At 44.3% G+C, this 26,233-nt stretch overlaps 1 protein-coding gene across 1 annotated transcript in view; it reads left to right on the forward strand.

Moving 5' to 3' along the window:
* LOC126161861 (aquaporin-11) overlaps positions 1 to 26,233 on the forward strand; it is a 235,266-nt gene that overhangs the window by 126,919 nt on the left and 82,114 nt on the right. The gene's annotated exons all lie outside the window — the stretch shown is intronic.

The following is a 26,233-nucleotide window of genomic DNA, read 5'->3' on the forward strand; positions in this document are numbered from 1 at the left end:
ACCCTCGTATGTAGGATGCGTTTGTTTTTTGTGATGTGGCGTGCGTGCGCACGTACATGTGTGTGTGTGTGTGTGTGTGTGTGTGTGTGTGTGCGTGTGCGTATGTGTGTGTATCTGTCTGAGGAACAGAGAGAGAGAGGGAAAGAGAGAGAAAGAGGGGAGCAGGTTTAACTTTTCTGTGCCGTTAAAAAGCAATAGTACTGCGTAGTGTAGAAAGGACAGGATAACTCCTACCTAGCATGGTTAACGCATAACTTTGTTCCAAATTACCTCGTTTTAATTACGGTTGGATATACTTTTAGGTTCTGCTGTGAATCATTTTATCTGTTTCTGACATCGGTGACAAAAGAGAAGAATAACATGCTTAGTTATTTTACTGTGCTCGCCGTTATCTCACTTCATGGGCACTATTTTTGTTGCACGCTCGCGTTGTAACATATTTAACTGGCACGTCTCCCACATGTACCTTTTCTCAAATGTTCGGAGACGTGTGGTACTAATAACTTCGTGATTTAGTAGCACAGTTTTGCCTGTTTCATACGGAATGGGTGACCAACTATTGACCTGAGTTGGAGAGGCAACTGACTTGGAACCTGGAACAGAGAAGTAAACATAAGCATCCCTCGTTAGACTTCATACGAATAAAATGTATTCCAGAATCTAGAAATTTGTGGTTTAATGAATTAAGTTCAAAGAAGAACAGCGAATTTCAACTCTACGAAATAAAAAACGTTCGAGGTTTCATATACGGAATCCTCAACTACTGTTGTGAGAGGCAGAGGTTATTGTAATTTTATGAAGGCATTAAATTAAAAAAAAAAAAAAAAGATTGGTAGCATGTGTTTCAAAACACGTCCGCCGCTTAGAAATGTTACGCCTCTAAGGATGACATATCAGAACACACTAACGGCAAGCATGGAAAGGCAGTGGCTAAGTCAAACGGCTGACGAAAGTGATATAAACAGCCGCAGGAATAACCTGGTCGGAGTAAACAGCCTGCCAGGAGGCGGCACGTTGTAGTTTCAGCGCAAATAGCTACGCTGATACGCCTCCTATCTCTGTAGTAAAGCCGTCGCTAGTTCATAGTCAAATTACAACATATGAAGGGAACGTAATGTCATGGCCAAAGACTGTAAAAAGCCACAGACGAGTCACCACAAGTTTGTCGTCACCTCAGTGCCTTCTGTTTATAAAACCAAACTAATATCAACAAAAATAAATATGTTTTCTATTGTTTCGTCAGTAGAAGTTATCACTGTCGTACGCTGACTTTGGTTATCGTTACATCATCGTCGTACGAAGACTTAAAGGACAGATATTGAGGTAAATGATCACAAAATAGAAATTCAACAAAGATCTCTCAACACAGAACATGGAAATAAAGCTGATGAGATACGAGTACTTATACAGTTTCTGTACAGATTTAGCGTCAGATCTAGCTCCCACTCTAGCAGCAGTGTATTGTATATCGCTGGAGCAACGAAGCTTTCCAATAGAGAGCGACAGGACCTCCAAGCTATTTCCGTTTTCTAGTACGCTTTTCTAGCAGATGTGCTTAGCTGCAGGCCTGTAACACCTTCGATATCCAAAAAGATCGTAAACTGACAGCGTAAAACATGTTTCATAGTTCTACAATGACTGAAATCACCGTTCTTGAATATTTTCATCATCTGTCATGATGTTTTATGTCTTTTCATAGGGTTTTTCTGTCTGTAATGATTACGTTGGTTTTTTACGTCTTCCGTTTCAGTTTTGCTTCCTTCAGCGCTGATGATAAAACTCGGTGCTTTTTAGTTATTCCTTCTCCTCTATGAATATGTTGAACATGTATAGGGATAGTGCGCAACCTTGTCTCATTTCCCTTCTACAATGGAACTGAATGCATATCTTCCTGTTCACACTCCATCTTCTTTCTAGAATACGATACTGCAGTATCTGTGATGTTCAGAAGTACTGCGCGATGTTCCTTCGAATATACATGCATGTCCTAAGGAACAGGCACTGCTGCGAGAGCAGCCGTTATGAAATACATGAAATGGATTCACTTTTGCCAATATGGGCAACCATCAGCTGAATAATGAAATGACGACAATGAAATTCTGCCGTTGCCAACATATGGAAGTATCGGTCTGGCCGTGAGTCGGTTAGGGATAGCCTAATGGTAAGGCGACCGCTCGCGATAAGCAAGAAATCCGGCTTCGAATCCCCGTGCGGCCCAGATATTCACTGTCGTCATTCCATTATATAGCTGATTATTAGCCACATTAGCAACTATGAATACATTTCATGTCTTTCTGGAATAGTTCTTTGCTAGGAGAGCTTCTCTAGTTCCCTTTCCTGACGTGAAAGCAAACTGATCCTGAAACGCACCTTGGGAGGTGGTGCAGTGGTTAGCACACTGAACTCGCATTCAGGAGGACGACGGTTCGAACCCAACTCCGTCCATTCTGATTTGGATTGTCGTGACTTCCCTCAATCGCTTCAGGCAAATGCTGGGATGGTTCCTCTGAACGGGCACAGCCGACTCACTTCCCCAGCCTTCCGTAATCCGATAGGTCCATAGGACCGATGACCTCGCTGTTGGGTCCCATCCCCCAAATCAACGAACCTGAAATGTGTGTAGTTCAGTTTTCGCTTTAGTCCTCTTCTTGATAACAATGAGCAATATTTTCGATGCATGCGATAGCAGTGTTAGTGTTCTATAGTTAGAACAGTCGGAGACATTTCCTTTATTCGGTAAGATGATTTTATTATTTTTAGTGAAGACTTCCGGGATTTCGCCATAGTAATGGCTTCTAAAAATGGCATACAGTTTATATTCATTTTTTTTCTCTCTTTCCCGTCAGAAATTCTGCTGACTTGTGGTGTTGCTTTCTTGCTCTTCAACTGATGAAGTACTATTTCAGATTCTTCTCGTGTGATTATCGACCCTTTATTGTCGTCTTCCCCCATCCACTTAAGTTCAAGGTCGGCTATAAATTGCAACTCTTCCTCACTGCACAACAAGCCTGCAAGATATATCGAAGAAAAAGAGTACGTATGTTGCCCTCTCATCATTATTATATAGAAGAATTTACATTCATAGACCTTCACCGTGAATCAGTCTATCTATTAGTGAAAACCACATCAAAATCCTTACAGTAGCTTCTGAGGTTGCCATGACATACAGACAGAAAATCTCTGTGAGTGACTTTTATTTATAATATGTACAGCTTGTCACTAGTAACTTCCATCCGGCAGCTGAAACACCGGTTGCCGCCATATTACTGATGCTAAACACCTTCAGGTGTGGCTTGCAGTTGGATGGGTGACCATCCAGGCCGCCATGCACCGTTGACCTACTGAGGTACTCTCAGCCTCGTGACGCTAATTGAGGAACTGAGGAGCTACTTGACCGAGTAGCAGCACGTTCACGAAAACTGACAACGGCCGGGAGAGCAGTGTGCTGACCTCACGACCCTTTACCCATCCATACATGCATCCGAGGAGGTCCGCCGGCTGAATGTAACACAGCGGTCGGTCAGTGTCATTGGGTCACTAAGTCCTGATATGCTGCCCTTCTAAGAATCTTGCTGGTTCTACCAGCACCAGATTCCCTCTATCCAGTAGCTATGCAACTTCCGAGTACTGTCCAATGAAAAATTCTTAAAAATATTAGCAATCTCCATCCTCTCAAGGAATCTGCATGTATTAGTCAGTAGCAACATTTCTCTTTAAGAGTGGAGCAGAATCCGGAAATTCTTTACCACTATGAGGTTGGTTTCACATCTTCGCCAATGATAGTGGCTGCACGTAGGCACTAGCAAGTTCTCACCCCTGGTGCAAGAATAGCTTTGGTTAGCCAATCCTTACAACACTTACACATCAGTTAATGATAACCTCCTTTGAGTCCAGAAATTTCCACTCGCTCTGAGTGTCTCGTGTCGTTCCGTCCCCTTGCAGATCGATATTTTTTCAGAAAGCGTTCTTTTCGTTGCTTCCTGCAGTGCGAGTTTACACGTCAATTTCGGCCTCTAAGCCCCCGCGTGCTGTGGCCGTCAGCAGGGTACGCACGCGTCGCACAGTGCAACCCTGCCTGCCACTCTGTCTTTTAGCGTAAAACAGTTTTATGATCCACTGCTGTTTTACCCTTTTGACACTCACGTTCTCACAGTCAGACAGCGGACACAGCCCACAGTAAAATGGTTCAAATGGCTCTGAGCACTATGGGACTTAACATCTGAGGTCATCAGTCCCCTAGAACTTAGAACTACCTAAACCTAACTAACCTAAGGACAGCACACACATCCATGCCCGAGGCAGGATTCGAACCTGCGACCGTAGCAGTCGCGCGGTTCCGGACTGAAGTGCCTAGAACCGCTCGGCCACCGCGGCCGGCACAGCAAAATTAAACATAGATTTCACCACCATTTAAAAAATGAAAGAAGAAAGTTGACGATCATTGGTGAGCATGTATTGCTTGTAATTTAAATTGACTTGGTTGTCTATTTTGAGTAGTAGGTTATTAATTAGGTTCCTCAGCAGTTTTGAGAAAAACTGTTCCATAACACACTATGGTCTGCAGCTCGTCCAACCCCCGTCCCCCCTTCCCAAAAACACCCACTTACAGCAGCTTACAATCGCTTGACAGTAGTCTGGGAGATTTCCGGCAGCTCATGAGTAGCAATCAGCTAATCCCCTACCACAAGACGGCAAATACAGCGGGGCTGAATTATTCCTGGTGCTATATTTTACAGAAGAGTAAACAAATAACCTTAAACTAAGCTTTCTGATTCTCTTTTAATTTATGAGTCTGGTATGCTACAAGTATTGCCAGTAACCTATTAGAACTAAATCGATTAACAGCCAAAAGGGGACCTATATTACGACAGCAAAACTCTTAGTACCAGTTTTATTGTTTTTCTGGAACATTTTTCAGGTCACGGTCACTAATAGCATTATAAATTCAGACACATACACCTGTGTTAAAAGGGGAAATTAATGCGACACATTACCGTATGCTAATTATATAGAGTAACTGCAAATCACAAACGCCGATTTACTATGACGTAGATTATGCAAAACGCTCGTACCCTTCTAAAATTTTGGTGAAATTCGAAAATTCTCAGCCGGCCGGAGTGGCCATGCGGTTCTAGTCGCTACAGTCTGGAGCCGAGCGACCGCTACGGTCGCAGGTTCGGATCCTGCCTCGGTCATGGATGTGTGTGATGTCCTTAGGTTAGTTAGGTTTAATTAGTTCTAAGTTCTAGGCTACTGATGACCTCAGAAGTTAAGTCGCATAGTGCTCAGAGCCATTTGCAAATTCTCGAAAATTACCTTTTTCACTTAAATATACAGGGTGAGTTACGAAGGACATAACACCATTTTTATTTCGTGAATGGTTACACATCGAAACGCGGTTTTCGACAAGTCATAGAGCGTCGAGGGGCACGCATGTTTTTGTTTGGTTAATGTTTTAGCGATGTTATCAATTAAGATATTGAAGTAAGTACGTTTCTTAAAATGAAACCGTATACTTTTTATAACTGCGTTCGATAACTCTTGAGAAGACTACTACAGCGGTACAGCGTTTTTTAATGTTGCAACATGTAGTAAAAAATCGAGAAATGTCCTAGAATGTGAGAGCACAGTGGCCTGAAATGGCATTTGTGGTGAAAACACTGCCAAGCAGGCGTCTCGGACCGGGATGTCTTGTTGTATCTGTAACGTAGGCCGGGGCTACGAGAATAAAGCTTTATTTCTCTTGGAACCAAGTTAAGACCTAGCTACAGGTTCAGCTACGAATGTTGTACATGGAAATACAACACAGGCTATGATTTAGCGTATCACAAAGGGTTTAGGAAAGCTATTTCACATTTGGTATCCTCCCAGATTTACGTGAGCTGAAACAGAGAAATCAACTGTTCACTCTTCAAAGATAAAAGAGGTCTTACACGCTCCAAAAAGTAAGTACTGTACTAAATATCTTAATGTTAGAATGAAGGTTTGACCTATCTTTTCCTGTACGTGGTGTATGCTTCTTAGAGGTAGAATACATGCGCTGCTCTAAATTATGTCATATGGAATAAACTCGTTTAACTAAAAATTTTATTAAAAATACTTTGCTGACAACCTTTACACCTAAAAAAAACACAGTATTCTTCGCGAAAAGTTTCATGCAGAACATAAGCGTGCAGTGACAGAATTACCAGTTACGTGCAATACACGCTGTCGACTTATTTTACGTAGGCACGTGTAAGAAATAAACAATGATCTGGTAACGACGCAACACTTAAGGTAAATTTTCTTCCAGAAACTAACTTTATCTTTTATTTAAGCATGTGTTCAAACTGTTGACCGTGGACTGAAAGGCATATTTGCAATAGCCGTTCGAAAGAACGATGAACACATGTAATTATAGTGGATGATAAGATAGAGCATGCACTGGCGATTCGACGACGCATATCGATTGGCGTAGTTGGGGCTTCTTTATAGGCTGCATCTTTGAGTGCTCCCCAAAGAATGAAGGCAAGAGGAATCAAATCAGGGTACCTAGCAGGCCATTTGACAACAGACTTTCGTCTTCGTTGCAACACGTGACGAGAAAGCTGGACAACCGTCGTTTTGTAGCCACATAGACTGTCTAACATCCAGTGGGTACCTCTTTCAGAACAACCAGCTGAATGGTGGTCAGAAAGTGTGCGTACGAATGTCCAATTGGAAAGCCTGAGATGATGTAAGGTCCCACAATGTAATTTCTCTATGATTCCACACCATACGTTTTCCCTCCACGATCGTTGATGTTGCTTTTCACGAAGACAGTGTGGATTTTTGCCTGCCAAGTAGTGCACGTTATACAAATTTACGTTAGCTTGGTTAATAAACGTCGCTTCATCAGTAAAGAGCACACGATGGAAAAACGTTGGGTCTTTCAGTTGTTGAAGAGCAAATCAACAAAATTCTGTACGACGTCCTAAATCACCGTTGTCGAGTACCTGATGTAATGACAGGTGATAGGGATGGAAATTCCGTCAATGCAGGATGCGAATGATACTCGTCTGGTTGATTCCACATTTCTTCGCCAATATATCTCTCGTACCACTGTGCAGATTCATTAGCATCGTAGGCACAACAGCTTCTTCGTGTTCTCTGCCAGTTGCAGTCTTCTTCATTGTCCGCTTTTTGACGTTCAAGCAGCCCGTCCGCACTAGCATCTTAATACTTCGTGTAATTGCCTAGTGCGTCGGACATTGGCGATCCAGATACATAGCCCTATACAGCTGTACTGCTTTTGCGACATTTTTTTTACATTCTCTATATAAGAGTAGTATATGCAACTTCTCCTCATTGGTGTACCTGTCAGCACGAAACGAATACTGAAGTAGAAATGAGCGGCCTGCACTGCACGCAAGTACAGAGGGAAATGTGCTAACATTCTGACACAGCGTAGCACAACAGCTGTGTCTGGCGGTGTTTGCACCGTTAATGCCGACTTCGACCACTGTACTCTCACACTCTAGGTCATTTCTGGAACTTATTTACGACAGGTTTCAGCGTCAACATCAACAAACGCTGTATCACTGTAATTGTCTTCTCAAGAGCTAACGAATTCATTTATGATAAAAATACGGTTCCATTTTTTAAAAAACGTTCTTATTTCAGTATCTCAGTTGATATCAGCGCTAAAAACATTAACCAAATAAAAAAAATTGTGCCCTCGACGCTGCAAGGTTTGCCGAAAACCGCGTTCGATATGTGTAACCGTTCACGAAATGAAAGGAGTGTCACATCTGTATAATGAAATTTGGAAACTGTCGGTTTTGAAGGAGGATACTGTGAGCACAAACTTCTGAGAAGCACTGTTGAAGTACATAATTAAATACACTCCTGGAAATTGAAATAAGAACACCGTGAATTCATTGTCCCAGGAAGGGGAAACTTTATTGACACATTCCTGGGGTCAGATACATCACATGATCACACTGACAGAACCACAGGCACATAGACACAGGCAACAGAGCATGCACAATGTCGGCACTAGTACAGTGTATATCCACCTTTCGCAGCAATGCAGGCTGCTATTCTCCCATGGAGACGATCGTAGAGATGCTGGATGTAGTCCTGTGGAACGGCTTGCCATGCCATTTCCACCTGGCGCCTCAGTTGGACCAGCGTTCGTGCTGGACGTGCAGACCGCGTGAGACGACGCTTCATCCAGTCCCAAACATGCTCAATGGGGGACAGATCCGGAGATCTTGCTGGCCAGGGTAGTTGACTTACACCTTCTAGAGCACGTTGGGTGGCACGGGATACATGCGGACGGGCATTGTCCTGTTGGAACAGCAAGTTCCCTTGCCGGTCTAGGAATGGTAGAACGATGGGTTCGATGACGGTTTGGATGTACCGTGCACTATTCAGTGTCCCCTCGACGATCACCAGTGGTGTACGGCCAGTGTAGGAGATCGCTCCCCACACCATGATGCCGGGTGTTGGCCCTGTGTGCCTCGGTCGTATGCAGTCCTGATTGTGGCGCTCACCTGCACGGCGCCAAACACGCATACGACCATCATTGGCACCAAGGCAGAAGCGACTCTCATCGCTGAAGACGACACGTCTCCATTCGTCCCTCCATTCACGCCTGTCGCGACACCACTGGAGGCGGGCTGCACGATGTTGGGGCGTGAGCGGAAGACGGCCTAACGGTGTGCGGGACCGTAGCCCAGCTTCATGGAGACGGTTGCGAATGGTCCTCGCCGATACCCCAGGAGCAACAGTGTCCCTAATTTGCTGGGAAGTGGCGGTGCGGTCCCCTACGGCACTGCGTAGGATCCTACGGTCTTGGCGTGCATCCGTGCGTCGCTGCGGTCCGGTCCCAGGTCGACGGGCACGTGCACCTTCCGCCGACCACTGGCGACAACATCGATGTACTGTGGAGACCTCACGCCCCACGTGTTGAGCAATTCGGCGGTACGTCCACCCGGCCTCCCGCATGCCCACTATACGCCCTCGTTCAAAGTCCGTCAACTGCACATACGGTTCACGTCCACGCTGTCGCGGCATGCTACCAGTGTTAAAGACTGCGATGGAGCTCCGTATGCCACGGCAAACTGGCTGACACTGACGGCGGCGGTGCACAAATGCTGTGCAGCTAGCACCATTCGACGGCCAACACCGCGGTTCCTGGTGTGTCCGCTGTGCCGTGCGTGTGATCATTGCTTGTACAGCCCTCTCGCAGTGTCCGGAGCAAGTATGGTGGGTCTGACACACCGGTGTCAATGTGTTCTTTTTTCCATTTCCAGGAGTGTATATAACAGACTAAACGAGTGACTGGCAAACAGTGGCCTATATTATTTACCAGACATGTCGATTCAGTGGCCATGCCTACAACACACGCCTGTATCGCAACATGTGTCAACTCGATGGCTACACCGCCTGAGGAACTCTAACTACACACCTGTATCGATGCTCAGTCTGGGTGGAGAATTTTAATCACTGCCAGATACAAAGATTATCGCTTCACTGGCGCTTACGTTAACTTGATATGTGACCCATTAAATGTGTCTGCGACATGGGTTGTCAGTGACTTGCCATTGCCCTCCAGCAACCTCTGTTAATAATTTGTGGACTCACAAACAAACAATGTGAAGGGATAATCCACAGCAACGTAGATTCTCTGCCACAACATTGAGAGTCCCTGGATGCAGCATGATGGGACTTCATACCATCCTGAATCGAAATGATCATGTTATATAATCCTAATAATTTATGTGCATTGTTGATATAAATCTATGTCGTAAGGTTAATTAAAGACAAATTTATGATTCTCAGTGTTGCGGTTTTGACAAAAGTTATTTTATACATATAAATTTATAAATTTAAAGCAGAAGTTGTGCATGTTCTACAGCAATGGTTCAAATAGCTCTGAGCACTATGGTACTTAACATCTGAAGTCATCAGTCCCCTAGAGCTTAGAACTACTTAAACCTAACTAACCTAAGGACATCACACAAATCCATGCCCAAGGCAGGATTCGAACCTGCGACCGTAGCGCTAGCGCGGTTCCAGACTGAAGCGCCTAGAACCGCTCGGTCACTCCGGTCGGCTCTAGAGCAATAATTTATTTCGTAAATTGGTATCGACATACGAAAAAAAAAAAGAAATGATTCTATGGCATTGATGGCCGGGAGTCCTCACCCACGGAAGTTCGGTCACCGAGCTACAAATCTTTTAGTCAGCGCTACAGTAGGTCACTTGTGTCTCAGTGGTGATGAAATGATGATGAGGATACAGTTCGCCGGCCGGGGTGGCCGAGCGGTTCTAGGAGCTACAGTCTGGAACCGCGAGACCGCTACGGTCGCAGGTTGGAATGCTGCCTCGGGCATTGATGTGTGTGATGTCCTTAGGTTAGTTAGGTTTAAGTAGTTCTAAGTTATAGGGGGATGATGACCTCAGAAGTTAAGTCCCATAGTGGTCAGAGCCATTTGTTACTGTTCCTGAGCGGAGAATACCTCAAACCAAGCTGGGAATCAAACCTGGGCCCACTGCATGGCAGTCAGACATATTGACAGCTCATCTAAGGGAACAGACTTCTCAAGTTATCAACAAAGTGGTGGCGTCGTCTTATCGCAATATTTCCATACGACAAGAATTTTCAATTATAAAGGCGGTGGCGTCCGCGCACAGAATGGACAGACACCGAGACTCGACGCTCGCATCAGGACCACGCCGCGTTGCCCTAGCACACGGAAGAAGCCAGCGACCGAACGGCTATGTAATTATGCAAAAGGCAGCACCCAGCCAAGACTTGGGTTAAACCAAGACCCGACACTCCGAAGGCAACATACTCTGAAGTGGTTTCTATACAAAGAAGCCACGAAAGTGTAGCCCTGTCACTACAACATCAACCACAACCACAAGAACAACACCAGCAAGACAAAACAACAACGACCAGGTCCCCAACTGAGAAAGCTCTAGGGAACCCGTAACACAAGCTGCAACAGAGAATGCAAACCTCTCCCAGACAGTTCCCCCCCCCCCCCCCCCCCCGCCGACCCCCTCGGATCAGCTGTTAGGTATGATGGTCCAGACCATGAACCTTGTCATGGAGATGATGAAGTAGTGCAGGAGGCCCAGAGGCAAAAGGCAAAATATGCAGATCCTCACTGCCCTTCAGGCAGCAGTCTAGCAGTCACTCCCCTCTGCAATTTCACTAGTAACGGGTAACAGCAAAACCCCATCATGGATAGACTACCATATATCCATGGCCTGACAATGTGCGCCTTTAACGCAGACGGCATTGTTAATCAAGTGATCGAATTCAGAGAATTCAAGAAGGAATTTTCAGTCGACATATGCATGACGGCGGAAACCCAACTCAAGTCGGCAGACAAAGTGACAATTCCCAATTACAACAGTTACCGTGCAGATACACCAACACAATGCGAAGGAGTGGTCATATACACAAAAAGATGGATCCCTCACCACCAGGTATACATACCAGCTACCAATAAAATCGAAGCAGTGGCAGTAGAATTAACCACTGCCACCGGCCCCCTAACAGTAGTTGTAATCGACCGAACCCCAAATCGATGAGGGAGATACAGCAGGTTAAGGCCTAATTGAGGGCAAACTCCTAATCGGAGGCGACTTCAATGCCAAGCACCCAGACTGGAACTCTACAATAACTTCCAGAGCAGGTTCCAAACAGCAACAACTAGCACGCAACCACCACTTTGAAACATGGGGTCCTGTCGAGCCCATTCACTTTCCTAAAAATGGAGTTAGGCCCGACGTATTAGACATAGCTCTCACTAGGAGGATCACAGGGTTTGTGGCTGCGAGGACAGTTAACAGAATGTCCTCCGACCACAATCCTGTCATCTTCGAGGTCGATGTGGGAGAATGGATAGCACTCCCGAGGTACCAGTCATCTCACAAACGCAGAGACTGGGAGCGATACCGAGAAACTGTCACCACGGATATCGCTCGCGCTCCGCCACCTACTGCCGAAACAGTAGAACAACCGCTACAAGACCTAACAGGCACCATCCTGCAGGCAGCGGAAGAGGCCAACCCCCACAAAACGACGGGCCGCCCTCGCAAATACAGCTCCCGGAACATTTGCTAGCTCAAATTCGACACAAAAATAGAGTAGCAAAGCAGTGGAAGGTCACAAGAGATCAGGCCACCAGGAGGCTGCTCCGTCGTCTACAGAGAGAGCTGAAGGCAGCGCTCAATGAGCACAGAAACCAGCAATGGCAAAATCGCCTCTCAGCCCTCAAAATGGACGATCACACAATCTGGCAAGCTACCAGACAATTCACTAATAAACGCGCTAGAATTCCGCCCCTGCACGGCGAGCAGGGGATTGTCTACAGCCAAGCTGATACGACCAACGTCCTCGCCGATACCTTCGAGAAGCAATTCCAGGCGGCAGAACCCCAAGACGACGAGAATTAAAAGGTAGTTCACCGTCAACTTGCTGTCTTCCTCAATACTGAGGAAGACCCAGAAGACAAACCCCCACTTTTCATCCCCGAAGACGTGACAAAAGTAATTAGGTCCCTTCCAACAAATAAGGCTCCAGGACACGACATTGTCACCAATCAGTTAGTTAAAAACCTCCCCCACTCGGCGATCACACACCTCGCGAAAGTCTTCAACGAGACTACTCGTTCCCGCGAGTTATCAGCTTTCTGGAAACACAGGGAAGTGGTCGTGATACACAAACCAGTGAAAGACCCTCTATTCCCGTAGCACTACAGGCCGATTAGCCAGCCTCTTGCCAATCTCAGCAAGATCTACGAGCGCCTCCTGCTAATACCCATACAGGAACATATTACCAGAGAGCAACTTCTTCCATATTTCCAATTCGGATTCCGGGAGAACCACTCCGCCCCACAACAGATCATGAGAGTGGTTGAAGCAGCCACAGAGAGTTTCCACCACAGAGACTACTGCGAGATAGTGCTACTAGACACAGCCAAAGCCTTCGACTCAGAGCTACTCTACAAGTTATACACACAAGGATTCCCTCGGAGCATAGTTAAGCAAATTAAAAGCTATCTCATGTATAGAGCTTTCTCTGTTAAACTAAAAACAGCCACCTTCACCAAAAGGCGTATTCGTGCTGGGGTGCCACAGGGAATGGTATAGTTTGTACACTGGGAACACACCAACGACCCCCTGGTGCACACCGCACAATATGCAGACGACACAGCCTTCTACACGCGTAATGCGTACAAGGAATGGTCATCCGTAGGCTACAAAGGATTTCAAATGACAAAGACACTTGGGCCCTTCGCTGGCGTATCACCATAAACTCTGAGAAGATGCAGGCTATCTGATCACCCGGAGGCTCGGAAGGCGCGGACCTCCTCAACGCCTCCCCCTCCCCTCTCCACCTTCACCTAAACGGAACCCAACACCTCTGGTGCAGAACCGCCAAGTATCTTGGCGTAACCTTGGACTCTCGTCTTACGTGGAAACCCCACGCACACGAGGTCCACAGAAAGGTCTGTGCCAGAATGTCCATCCTATACCCAGTCCTCAACACAACCAGCTCCCTTCCGTGTTCTGTAGGAGTGAATGTATATCAGGCCCTTATACAGTTAGTAATGGAGTATGCATGCCCTGTCTGAGGATGCGCAACTGGACAAACTCCAGAGGCTGCGGAACTGCCCCCTCAGGAGGGCACTGCATTTACCACTGGGATTCCCCACCGACGACTTGTACGCTGCAGCTGAAATCCCCCTCCAAAAAGAACGTTCTCAATAACTGGCAAGGGCCTTCTATGAGAGCTCTTCCAGATCAGGAAATGTCCTCATCCTCTCCCTAGGTCGGTATGACATGTCCCGCAACAAGCACGAACGCCCAATGACGATCTTCGACGACTAAGTCGATGGGAAAATCCCTATATCCAATCCCTAATCCTGTTCCCTCCCCCACAATATCAAAAAATCTCGTCAACCTCAGGCAAGTACCAGACACACACAGAACAAAAAAAATGGTTCAAATGGCTCTGAGCACTATGGGACTTAACTTCTAAGGTCATCAGTCCCCTAGAACTTAGAACTACTTAAACCTAAGTAACCTAAGGACATCACACACATCCATGCCCGAAGCAGGATTCGAACCTGCGACCGTAGCGGTCACGCGGTTCCAGACTGTAGCGCCTTTAACCGCTTGGCAACCCCGGCCGGCCACACAGAACATTCACTACATTACGCAATCACATAAAATAATCACACACACAAGTAAACACAAGGAGTAAAGGCCTAAAGGCTACAAACTCCCCAACACACTTCTCCAAAGAGAGGAAAGTAACAGATGAGAGTGAGAGAGCACCAAGACACTTCACCTCAAGATGATGGCTACGGAACGCATCGAAACATTGCGGCAAGACGACGTCACAAGTCGCCTGATCACATGAGAAAATTTTATCAATGGAAGAAACCTGCTGACATCCACATTCTTCTATAAATGTTTTATACGTAAAAAGCGTTCATCGTCGTTCGGATAAGGCACAATCCAGAAAACTAGTTCGTCATTATCTGCACTGAGTGATTGTAAGCTTTCCACAGTACTTTTAACCGTAATGTTCTATAGTGTGGTTAAAAGTCTGTGTGGTACATCGCTGGTATTCTCTAGTTTTGCAAACCCTATACAGTGCAGTACTCACTCATCTAGAAGCACTAATTCATCATAGTTGAATAGCAGCGTCACCAGCTGTCTGTGCTGTCAGACTTCACACGAGATGATGATTATGCCGTTTTGGCTCTCTCAGTTCTCTCTCCCAGTCTACCTCGTGCTCATACCCGTGTTACAGCAACCATGCAGCTTCTTCTTAGGCAGTCTCTTCGTTGTCTCTTCGCCTTCAGCCACTTCGGAGGTGGGCTTTGTTCATGATTTTATCCCAGACATTCACAACAGAAATGTGGCTGGCAAATTTCTATGGGCACTGGAAGCCAACTGACGAGAACTGATCTGATAGTATGATTTCTCATATCCAAAGCTGTCCCTCATCCAAGCCCAATACGAGAACTTTCCAGCCACAATAGTGTGTAGCATTCCGCAGCAGAAAATCGAGAGCAGGGACTCCTTCAGGCTTCTTGGTGAAGCTCCCACAAATTTCTGTAACTGGGTCGAATATATGTATATCTTTCACCACCCTTCCTCATCGTAAAAATGCAAGTACAACTGTGTAAGTGATAAAAATAGCCTGTCTACAAGATGTTTCTACACCTACAATAAAACTGATTTCCCTTTCCTTGTGTTAGTGGATATGCAAGAAAATAGTCACATTAACCCTCAAATTTTATTTATGCCCTCTATGCTGGTGCTAACAGATTCACAATTTCGTAACAACCACCTATCATCGGAGAAGCATCATGTACTGCCTCAGCCAGCAAATTTTAATGATCTCTGTGAAATTAAATTCTGTTATATACAACTTAAATCTCTAAATGTGTTTACGTAAGCTTAACCGTTGTTCTTGAGTTATGACCTTATTTCCCTTTTCTTGTTAATATGTAACACCAACAATATCGCTGACGTGGGAGGAGGGGTGGTATGTTGGAGGTATATAACTAACACATTTAAGTACTTTAGAACTTGTTAATTTATGATTATTTATCGTGAAAAATCAAGATGAAATTATTTGTAGCGTTATACGTGAGATTTTAGTAATAACTTTGTATATAAGTAATTGTAAATCTATGCAATTATGTGAAATTTGGATTTGAATTCGGGAAACTAATGTATCAATATCAGTTTATATCGAAGTGATTGCAATTCTCATGGTGTTCTCAAGGTATTAATTTGAGATTTTGGTTCCATTTTTACTCTTTGTGTGCTTTACTCGTGAATATAACTGTTCAAAACCATGTGTGGTTCCAAACAAAGATGGTATATATATATAACACATGACTGTGCAGCAAGGGATATTTGTCTCTGGTCAGGGATGATCTGTAAAAGTTCAACAAAGGTACTTGATCCTTTTTTTCTTTTAGTTGGATGTCAGATCACAGCTCTATATTCAATCTGAAAATCTTCCGGCGAAGTATCTATATTGTTTGCAAAAGATATTGCATGAATACAATAATTTTGATTGTTTTTTAGAAAATCGATTTTCAGGTTATTGCATCAAATCGAAAAATATGGCTGCATATTTCATCCCATCTTTAGGATTATGTTTGGCCAACGGGTTGAAATGAAAAGGTTGTTTGCAATTTCTTGTGCTTGCTATAATTTCAGTTTCGTTTGGAACACTTCTATTGTTTGAAACATTGTACTGATAAGTAGGTTACTACTTTGAAGACGCCTGTTTAAGTTATCTAAATAAGCAGTCGACTCTACCAAGAGCTAAATAAGCCTCCCAATTAGCGTCGTCCAGTTCTGTCACATATTTTGCTTTTGTTATCATGAACAATTTGATTTCATTAATTATGTTATAAAGTCTTTCTACTAGCTGTCTTAGACTGAGTGACCTTACTTCTGTGAAGTATACGATGTAACTATACCGAGTATCCGAAGTGTGAGAAATTCCTGTAATTGGGGTCAATTCAGTCCTTGGCCCTTATAAAACACAGTCTTCACGAAGATTTGCATAACGTGATATATTTTCTTGGTGCATTGTGCAATGGTATATTATCAAATGAGAGTTTGTGACAGCAATGGCTTCGTCTTTTATTAATTTTACTAGCTCCTCTTTTTTACCTATGATAGCCGGGACGCCATCAATAACTACGCCAGATATACTGGCAAGAGACAAAGGTAACCGTTTTAACTTTTGTTTCACTCCTTCTTGTAAATTTCTTTTAATGATATTAATGAAACCATTTATTCGGTAACATGACATTCATCATTAATACTTCTAATAAATATGAAAACTTTGGCCGTATTAGTAGCGTCGGTACTTTCATCCATCGTCATTGAATAAAATCTAAAGCACTCGTTTTACTTTTCAGATTCGTCTCAATAGGTTTCCCAAGCTCATCAGTTCTCTTGACAATAGTTTGATTAGTCAAACTGATTACAGAAATATCTCCTTTCTTGTCAGGACAAATTATATCTGCCACACTTTCTAATCATTCTTTAATAAATTCAGAACTACCTTATCATAATTGCATCGAAATAACAAAGAACTTCCTTGTATCTCCATAAATTAGTTTTATTATACGGCTCTAATCCTCTAATTTGGCAGTTGCAACTGAAGTAGCCGCAAGATAACAGACTAGCGAGTATGGTGTATTTGTCGGTTGCAAGAAAGAGTCTTGTGGGCTCAAGTAGAGCACGGGCGGAAATTTTAAGAACAGGATGGACCAATGAGAGAATAGCATCGAGTGGCAGGAGTTTCAAATTGAAAATACTCGATTTTCAATAAACGGAATTTTATGGATTTTTTTATTATTATTTTATCGCTCGATGCTCACTTCTTGAGCCGCACCGATAATTGCTTTGGGTGGCATGCATCCCGCGGGCCGCGGATTGGACACCTATGGTTTACGGCAACCTTGATTTTTATCCACTGACTTCTTTAATTCCGAAGAAGCGGCTATTATACGAACATCCGAAGAAAATTTGCTACTTTCGAAGTTGTAAATACTGAATCGATGCCTGAGAGGAAGGTGAAGATGAAGTGTGAAGTTATTCACATGAGTACTAAAAGAAATCAGCTAAATTTCGATTACGCGATAAGCCCCACAAATCTGAAGGTTGTAAATTCAACTAAATACTTAGGGACTACAATTACAAATAACCTAAACTGGATCGATCACATAGATAATATTGTGGATAGAGCAAACCAAAGACTGCGATTCATTGGCACAACACTTAGAAGGTGCAACAGGTCTACTAAAGAGACTGCTTACACCACGCTTGTCCGCCCTATTCTGGAGTACTGCTGTGCCGTGTCGGATCCGCATCAGGTGGGACTGACGGATGGCATCGAAAAAGTATAAAGAAGGGCAGCTCGTTTTGTATTATCGCGAAATAGGGGAGATAGTTTCAAAAATGGCTCTGAGCACTATGGGACTTAATTTCTGAGATCATCAGTCCCCTACAATTTAGAAATACTTAAACCTAACTAACCTAAGAACATTACACACATCCATGCCCGAGGCAGGATTCGAAACTGCGACCGTAGCTGTCGCGCGGCTCCAGACTGTAGCGCCTAGAACCGCTCGGCCACTCCGGCCAGCGGAGATAGTGTCACAGACATGATACGTGAATTGGAGTGGTAATCATTAAAACAAAGGCGTTTTTCGTTGCGACGGCATCTTGTCATGAAATTTCAATCACCAGTTTTCTCCTCCGATCGCGAAAGCATTCTGTTGTCACCCACCTACATAGGGAGAAATCATCATCATTATAAAATAAGAGAAATCAGGGTTCGCACAAAAAAATTTAAGTGCTCTCTTTTCCCGCGTGCCGTTCAAGAGTGGAACGGTAGAGAGACAGCTTGAAGGTGGTTCATTGAACCCTCCGCCAGGCACTTTATTGTGAATAGCAGAGTAAGCACGTAGATGTAGATGTTGCAGATGTGAAAGGCAGTTTAATTTTCGCAAGTGATATGTTACTGGCTTCAGGAAATGTTAATGTCAGGAAACATTTGGTCCGTTCGTATGTTACATCTTTTCCAAGGTGCATTCATTTTCTGACCGTATAAAGGAGGCCGTAGTCGCGCCGGAGTGATGTGCAACACGGCGGCTTGTTTTGTTAGCAGGGTCGGGCTGCGTGGCGTGGCGAGGCGTGGCCGTGGGCCAGCGCGGCCGGCTGTCTATATATACGGTAGAGCGGCTGGGCGGCCAGGCCGGCGCTCACTACTGGCTAGCGCACGGTGCGCTGTTCACGCACAGCGACCTGGTCCCCCGCGCTTCCTCACAACCACAAAGTCTGCGCCGACTGCTGCGCCAAGTTACGCCAAGGGGCACCAGTTCGACATACGTCAAACTTTGTGGACATGTTCATCACATAACGGGTATTGAACGATTAGAGTTTCAAACCGTCATCAACGTCGGTGTATGGTGCGAGCCCAAACATCACAAACCATTGTACTCGTTGTGGCGTGTAAGCAAACTGTCTCCGAATTTCTTGCCTTGCCTGAAACATGAGCTATGCCAGCCCGTGGTGGTTGTTGGCTGGAGGGTGGTATGAAAGTATACGTCCTAATATCAGACCCTATCTATGGCAGGCGTGCCGGAACAGCGCTCCACTAACGCGAGCGCTCCGGCCGGGCCCCTAGCTAGCGCTATGAACGCAGTGGCGAGTGGGGCTGAGGGGTAGCGAGGAACGTGAAGAGGCTGCAGTCAAACGGCTCTAGGGCAAGGCAGTCGGCTTGTCACAGTTTGCCAAAAATACCAATTCTGTTTAATTAGATTTACGTTCTGTTTTAGGAATACCGTGGCTTCTACGCACTTGTCAAAAGAATAAAATGTGGAGAAGCTGAATGGCAGTCGCTTTACTTTTCATATAGTCTGCCGGCCGGAGTGGCCGAGCGGTTCTAGGCGTTACAGTCTGGAACCGCACGACTGCTACGTTCGCAGGTTCGAATCCTGCCTCGGGCATAGATGTGTGAGATGTCCTTAGGTTGGTTAGGTTCAACTAGTTCTAAGTTCTAGGGGACTGATGACCTCAGATGTTAAGCCCAAAGTGCTCAGAGCCATTTGATCATCATATAGACTGAAGGCTCTCCAAAGTGTTTGATATGCTATCGCCTTATCCCGAGCTGGAAAAAATTTCATTGGAACATCATTACAACACAAGCCACAAAAACGATATCATGCACTTGTCTTCTGTCGAACTAGAGTGTATGTTGGCTGAACTTAAGGTCGTCATTAAGGAAAAAAGTGTGTTAAGGCTCAAATGGCTCTGAGCACTATGCGACTTAACTTCTGAGGTCATCAGTCGCCTAGAACTTAGAAATAATTAAACCCAACTAACCTAAGGGCATCACACACATCCATGCCCGAAGCAGGATTCGAACCTGCGACCGTAGCGGTCACGCGGTTCCAGACTGAAGCGCCTTTAACCGCAGGGCCACATCGGCCGGCAGTGTGTTAAGGGTAAATAGAGCAGTGACAACATTTTTATGGTCTATATCACTAATTATTTAATTTCATTAAATCTTTTAATGCAAGGGGAGAATAATTTGATAACAGATACGGCGGCCAAGATTGATGTTATCAAACAAACATCAATCCTATGGAAAAATCGCCTGCAAATTCATGTCCTGAAGCATTTTCCGAAACCAAAAGCAGCCATTTGCGAGCCAAACAAGACTGATTATGTTTCAATAATTGAAACATTTCATCATTAGTTCTGAAAGAGACTCCCAGACTTTCTACATTGAAGACTGGCTTCAATTTATTTATCAATCTGTTCTCGCTTTTGGCTGCTGATACACCTCCTCATTACCTCACAGCCTGAGCTGATAGCCGTCTTCTTCTCCAGCCAGCTCAATGACTTGTTTGTCCAACTCAGGAATTTACAAGACACTAATATCCTCGATTCCAGAGGCAAGTCGCTAACGTTATTTCAGTGTTTGGTTCAACGCATGTGTGCGAACGGTTTTTCTTCTGTTACGAAATCGAGAAAGTCAAACTAACTTATAAGTTAATAGATTTTAATGTGCGTAACACCGTGTGTTTGTATCACGAACCATAGTTCCAAATGTATTAATATTCTAAAATTGAAATGTGTATAAATTTGTAAGAACCAGAAGTTAATATTAAATGACTGTGTGTAAATGTTTTTGTAGTTCCGATTACCGTATTAGCACAGTCTACTGTAGTTACTGAATTAAGTAGTAAAGTTATTGCTTTGGCGGAAAAATAAAAAATACAGAATAAACACTTGTGATAAAATCTTCTTATAAACGTATGCTGCAATATTGCAATATTCCCCTTGCAGAAGTACTCTCACTGTTTCGCAAACACGGCTTCTTAAGTTTCCCGCATGTATAGCCTTTAGCATACAGCCGTCTACTCACAGACTTGCTCGGAATAGCGCAGTGGGGGAGGGGGGGGGGGGGGGGGGGACCGGAGCGGTGAGCGGAGTCGACTGCGCTTGCAGAGCACGTGCGCCCTCCAGGACCACAAATCTTGGCGAGGGCGGATCTGTGAGTTTTAAATCAGGGATCCTGGCAGCTCAGTAATGGATCTGTTCATTCCTCGAGGCATTTGTACTTCGATCTTTAGTAAGGAGTCATGCATTATCCTGCTGGAATATGTCAACTAGAACCCTGATGAAGGTACGACGACAGGATTTGCCATTATTGACCAAACTGGCGGACACTCAGTCTCCCTGCATCATTTACCTAATATGTCCTGTTGTTACATCTCTTATAACTCCCACACCATGATTCCAGGGGTTGTAGTAGTATGGCTCTCGAGATTCGCTGCATACAGTGACTTTTAACGAGGTCGTCTACGGATACGTTGAGATCGATCTGTCCACCACGCACAGAAACGTGACTCATCGCTGAACACTACAGAAGGCCACTCAGTGTTCTACTATGCAAGTTTATGTAGCCTGTGGTATGGCGTCAGCGGTAAACGGCTCGTCGCAACTCGAGACCTCAACCCTGCTTCCAGTAATCTGCTCCTGACGGTTCTTGGTGATTCTCTGTCTGCAACTTCTGCTCGGATTTTGTTTGTTGTTACCCACCTACCGGTACTTCTCAGACGCCAATCAATCAATCCTACTATAATCACGTGGTGTAATATTTCTGGATGGACCCTCGCCTACTTTTATTGCCACACCATTGTCTTCAGTCCATCCAGAAATCACTCGCCCTGCAGTCTTTGCACTATAGTCTGTGAGATCTGCCGGTACGATTCGATCTTTCTCTAAGTCGAAGGATGGAGAAAACCTACAGTGCATGTCCTATAGACATGCTGTCTGTGTCCATTTGAAAATTCGCAAACAGGACACACCCTATAGTCATGTAGGGTAAGCACACCATTTTTCTTCTTGAACAATAGCTTTTTCTGCACTGAAAATAAGCTCCATAAGGATGTATCCCATAGGCATGGAAATACTGGAGCTCTAGTTTGGTAGCGTGAGCTCAAGGTATTCATAGCTTGACACTTTCCATTTCTCTCCGTGTATTGCAATCAGTTAATAGCGTCACCTGTACACGATACCATGCAAGTGAATGTCGCTATGTCCTCAATTACTCTCGATTTACCGAGCGAGGTGGCGCAGTGGTTAGACACTAGACTCGCATTCGGGAGGACGACGGTTCAATCCCGCGTCCGGCCATCCTGATTTAGGTTTTCCGTGATTTCCCTAAATCGGTCCAGGCAAATGCCGGGATGTTTTCTTTCAAAGGGAACGGCCGATTTACTTCCCCGACCTTCCCTAATCCGATGAGACCGATGACCTCGCTGTCTGATCTCCTTCCCCAAACAACCCAACCCAACTCTCTATTGAATAAATTAGAAGTTCGTGTATTTGGGAAGCTGTGTCCATAATGTAACAATATACACACTCACAATTGAAGCAACAAAATCAAAACTGTTAACTGGTGAGTTCCTCGGGAAATGTTCTTACCAACTCACCTACCGTAGCCCATGTCAAAGCCAGATCAAAGCACTTACCCGATCAGAAGTACATATCTCCTGCTTTTAAGACTCTCATAGAGCCATGGAGTGCATTATGCTCAATCAATGGCACGAGCTTTGCTATTCCGTAAGAGCTTTGTTTGCGAGAAGCAAGAGATTCTTTTTAGGTCTTTGTCCGGCACATGGCTTGAATCAGTGTTGAAGTTTTATTGCAACACACACTCTGCAGCAGAAAGAAAGATTCTTATTGTGACACAGTAATGTGAACAATCTCGTACAGTAATGATAGCAACGAAAAGCAGCAAGACCAGATACATGAAAGAATTTTTAGCTTTCCTACACAGTCCTAGAAGCATTTTCTGAATTTTGTTTATACTGGTCAGCCACTAAGGAGAAATGTTCATTCTTTAACATTTTATAGGTCTATGGTCCAAAAGGCACAGATTCAGTGCTTGATCTCGTAAAGCAGTTCGCCTAAAAAGTAGTAAAATTACCCTTTTTCTCATCTTGATATGTTCACAAGCATGTATGAAGTAGCCTACCTCGTAAAATGTCAGAGAAAGGCATAAATATTGCAACAAAAAGCTATAAATGCTTAAGAAAAGCAGTAAAGACCAAATTTCATATTACAAATTTTAGAAAGCTGTATACATTTGTATGGACAGTCTCCGTAATGAAATGGCCCAGAATTACCCTGGCAAAAGGTAACTATTTAACAAATTCGGAATCCACCCTAGATATTTTGTCACTCGCTCTAAAGACTGAGTAGTCTAAATACATATCAAGTTTCTTCTTCAGACAATTTACTAACTACGCGACTAACATTAAGGACAAAATAAGCCACCAATTTTGTCATGAGTATGCGGCTTTGTGCCTGCTACAGGCATTCCACGTGGACTACAGGCAGATTTAATCTTGGTGTTGGCTGCGTGGTGTGCTCAAAAGGCTCAACTGATTTAGAATTTTGCATGAAAGACAATGATCCTGATTCGCTTTACGCTGCTGCACATCGGTTCACTCTATAAAGAGAGATAATTTCAGCGATCCACACACTCTCTGGTATTCTCTTGGAAATTGGTACCGAGAGCAAAGTCGTCTCCGCACCCAACTCGTACGCGAGGTTAGTTTCCTTTCGGATAGATTTCACAGATCGTCGCCGAATACCAGTTACTTATTTTACTATTACTAACTAATTTATATAAAGGGAAAAGTCATTTGAAGTCTATCAATGCGAAAGTGGACTATCTTGGTAAACAAAGACCAACCTAACAGTGAATCGGGAAAATTTTTCAAATTTTTCAGTGTACACTAGCGGAAAATAGATTTTTTAATTCTTATCACTTGTACAATGTTACTTTCGATCACGATACCGCTAAAAATAAGTTGTTTGTGATTTTAATCATATGATACTAGGTCGGACGGACACTTTGCCGAACCTCTCTTGCCTGTCCTGTGAAAGTCAGTAGAAAAGAATAAAACGCTCAGAGAAATTACCTAATTCCTTATTCCTATCCCGTAGATATGACTAGTTCGTATCATCGGACGATTACGCGTTAATTGTCACCTCCAAACGATAAGCATCAGGGATTCGGCAAGTTGTCCGTGCGACCTGTAATTCGAAACACAAATTATATTTTGCTAGTGGTATTGCGATCGAAATATATTATTTGTCACATGTTCAGTCAGTAAATCGTGATTTTCTACGTGGAGCATGTTGCTCATTATAATACTGACAACCCCTCTGTTGACATGTGTCTTACTACTCTCCGATATATCCTCGTGGTATTAATGCATGGACGTGATCAAACTCATTGTAACCGGAGAGAAGGAACCGCTCGTTGTTCGTTACTTCTTTGCAGCGAGCTCCACACACTAGTTGTGTTGAAATGGTATGGAATCCAGATAAAGCTCACCGAAGTTCCGCACCGCTGCAGCTCATCCGCATTTGCCGTTACATTCATAAGATGAGCATTTTCAATGAACAAACGAAACGAGGAAGCGGTGTGCAAGGAAATTTAAACCCCCGGCAGAACATGGCTACCCTTTTCAAGAACTGTAACACAGCATATACAGAAAAACGACACATAAACCAACAATTAGCGCCACCACAAAACCAGAGATAACAGTATTCAGAAGTTAGTGAATATTAATTCTCAACGGGCTAAATTTGCTAGTGAACTTTTAAACAGAGACTATTTATAAGCTCACTAGAAAATTTAATCTCGACTGCTTCCATCGTAACACTATCCTAATGAGCCGGAAGTGCAAACCAGAATTTCTGTATTGTGTTCCGTAGGACGATCGGTACCAAGGCAGTGTCCTGGAATAGCAAATTTGCTCGGCTGTTGTAAACGTCTGTGCCACTTATGCCCAATATACCAGTTCTCCACGGTCCTGATCGTCTGATCGCTATATGAAATGTCATAACTGCTTGCGTGCGATATAGTAGAAACCCACCTCACTCAGACCAAGATAACCCATTACAGACCCTAAAGGGCCCCTAATCGTAGATGGTGGTCTAAGAAACACTCTTCACCCTGCGTTTCCGCAGAATGCTACCAATCCCGCTGGAAATGCTACCTGCATAAGACAAAACTACCTATCGTAAAACTAGGCCAATATCGGAAAAGATGTATAAAAGTAATAAAATATGGGTGCCTGTCAGCTTTGATACTTACTGTTGAATCACTCGTAGGAGACTTACTGTAGATTCTGGCATGGCTTTCGATTTCTGCGGTGAGAGCTTTAGTGGATGTACACTGAGGTGGCAAAAGTTATGGAATAGCGATAATCACGTATATGTATGGCGGTAGTACAGCGCACATGCGGGACAAAATGGCAGTGCATTGGCGGAGCTGTCATTTGTACTCGTGTGACTTAATGTGAAAAGGTTTCCGACGTGTTTATGGCCACACGAGGGGAATTAACTGACTCTGAACGTGGAATGGTAGTTGGAGCTAAACGCATGGGGCATTCCATTTCTGAAATCGTTAGGGAATTCAATATTCTGAGATCCACAGTGTCAAGAGTGTGGCGAGAATACAAAATCTCAAACCTTAGCTTTCACTACGGACAACGCAGTGGGTGATGGTCTTCACTTAACGACCGAGAGCAACGGCGTTTGCATAGAATTGTCAGTGCTGACAGACAAGCAACACATAACCGCAGAAGTCAACGTGGAGCGTATGACGAACGTATCCGTTGGAACAGTGCGGAGAAATTTCTCGTTAATGGGATACGGCAGCAGACGACCGACGCGAGTGCCTTTGCTATCAGCACGACATCGTCTGTGGCGCCTCGCCTTGCCTCCTGACCATGTTGGTTGGACCCTAGGCTACTGGAAAACCATAGTCTGGTCAGATGACTTCCGATTTCAGCTGATAAGACTTGATGGCCTGTTCGAGTGTCGTGCAGACCCCACGAAGGCATGGATCCTAGTTGTGAGCAAGGCACTGTGCTAGCTGATGGTGTGACTCCATAATTGTGTGGGCTGTGTTTACATTGAATGGACTGGATCCTCTGTTCCAACTGAACCGATCATTGACTGGAAATGCTTATGTTCTGCTACTTGCAGACCATTTGCATTCAAGGACTTCATGTCCCCGAGCAACAATATCATGTCAACAGGCCACAATTTTTCGCCACTTGTTTGAAAACATTCTGGACAATTAGAGCGAATGATTTAGCCA

This window comes from Schistocerca cancellata, chromosome 2 (assembly GCF_023864275.1).
Source record: "Schistocerca cancellata isolate TAMUIC-IGC-003103 chromosome 2, iqSchCanc2.1, whole genome shotgun sequence".
NCBI lineage: Eukaryota > Metazoa > Arthropoda > Insecta > Orthoptera > Acrididae > Schistocerca > Schistocerca cancellata.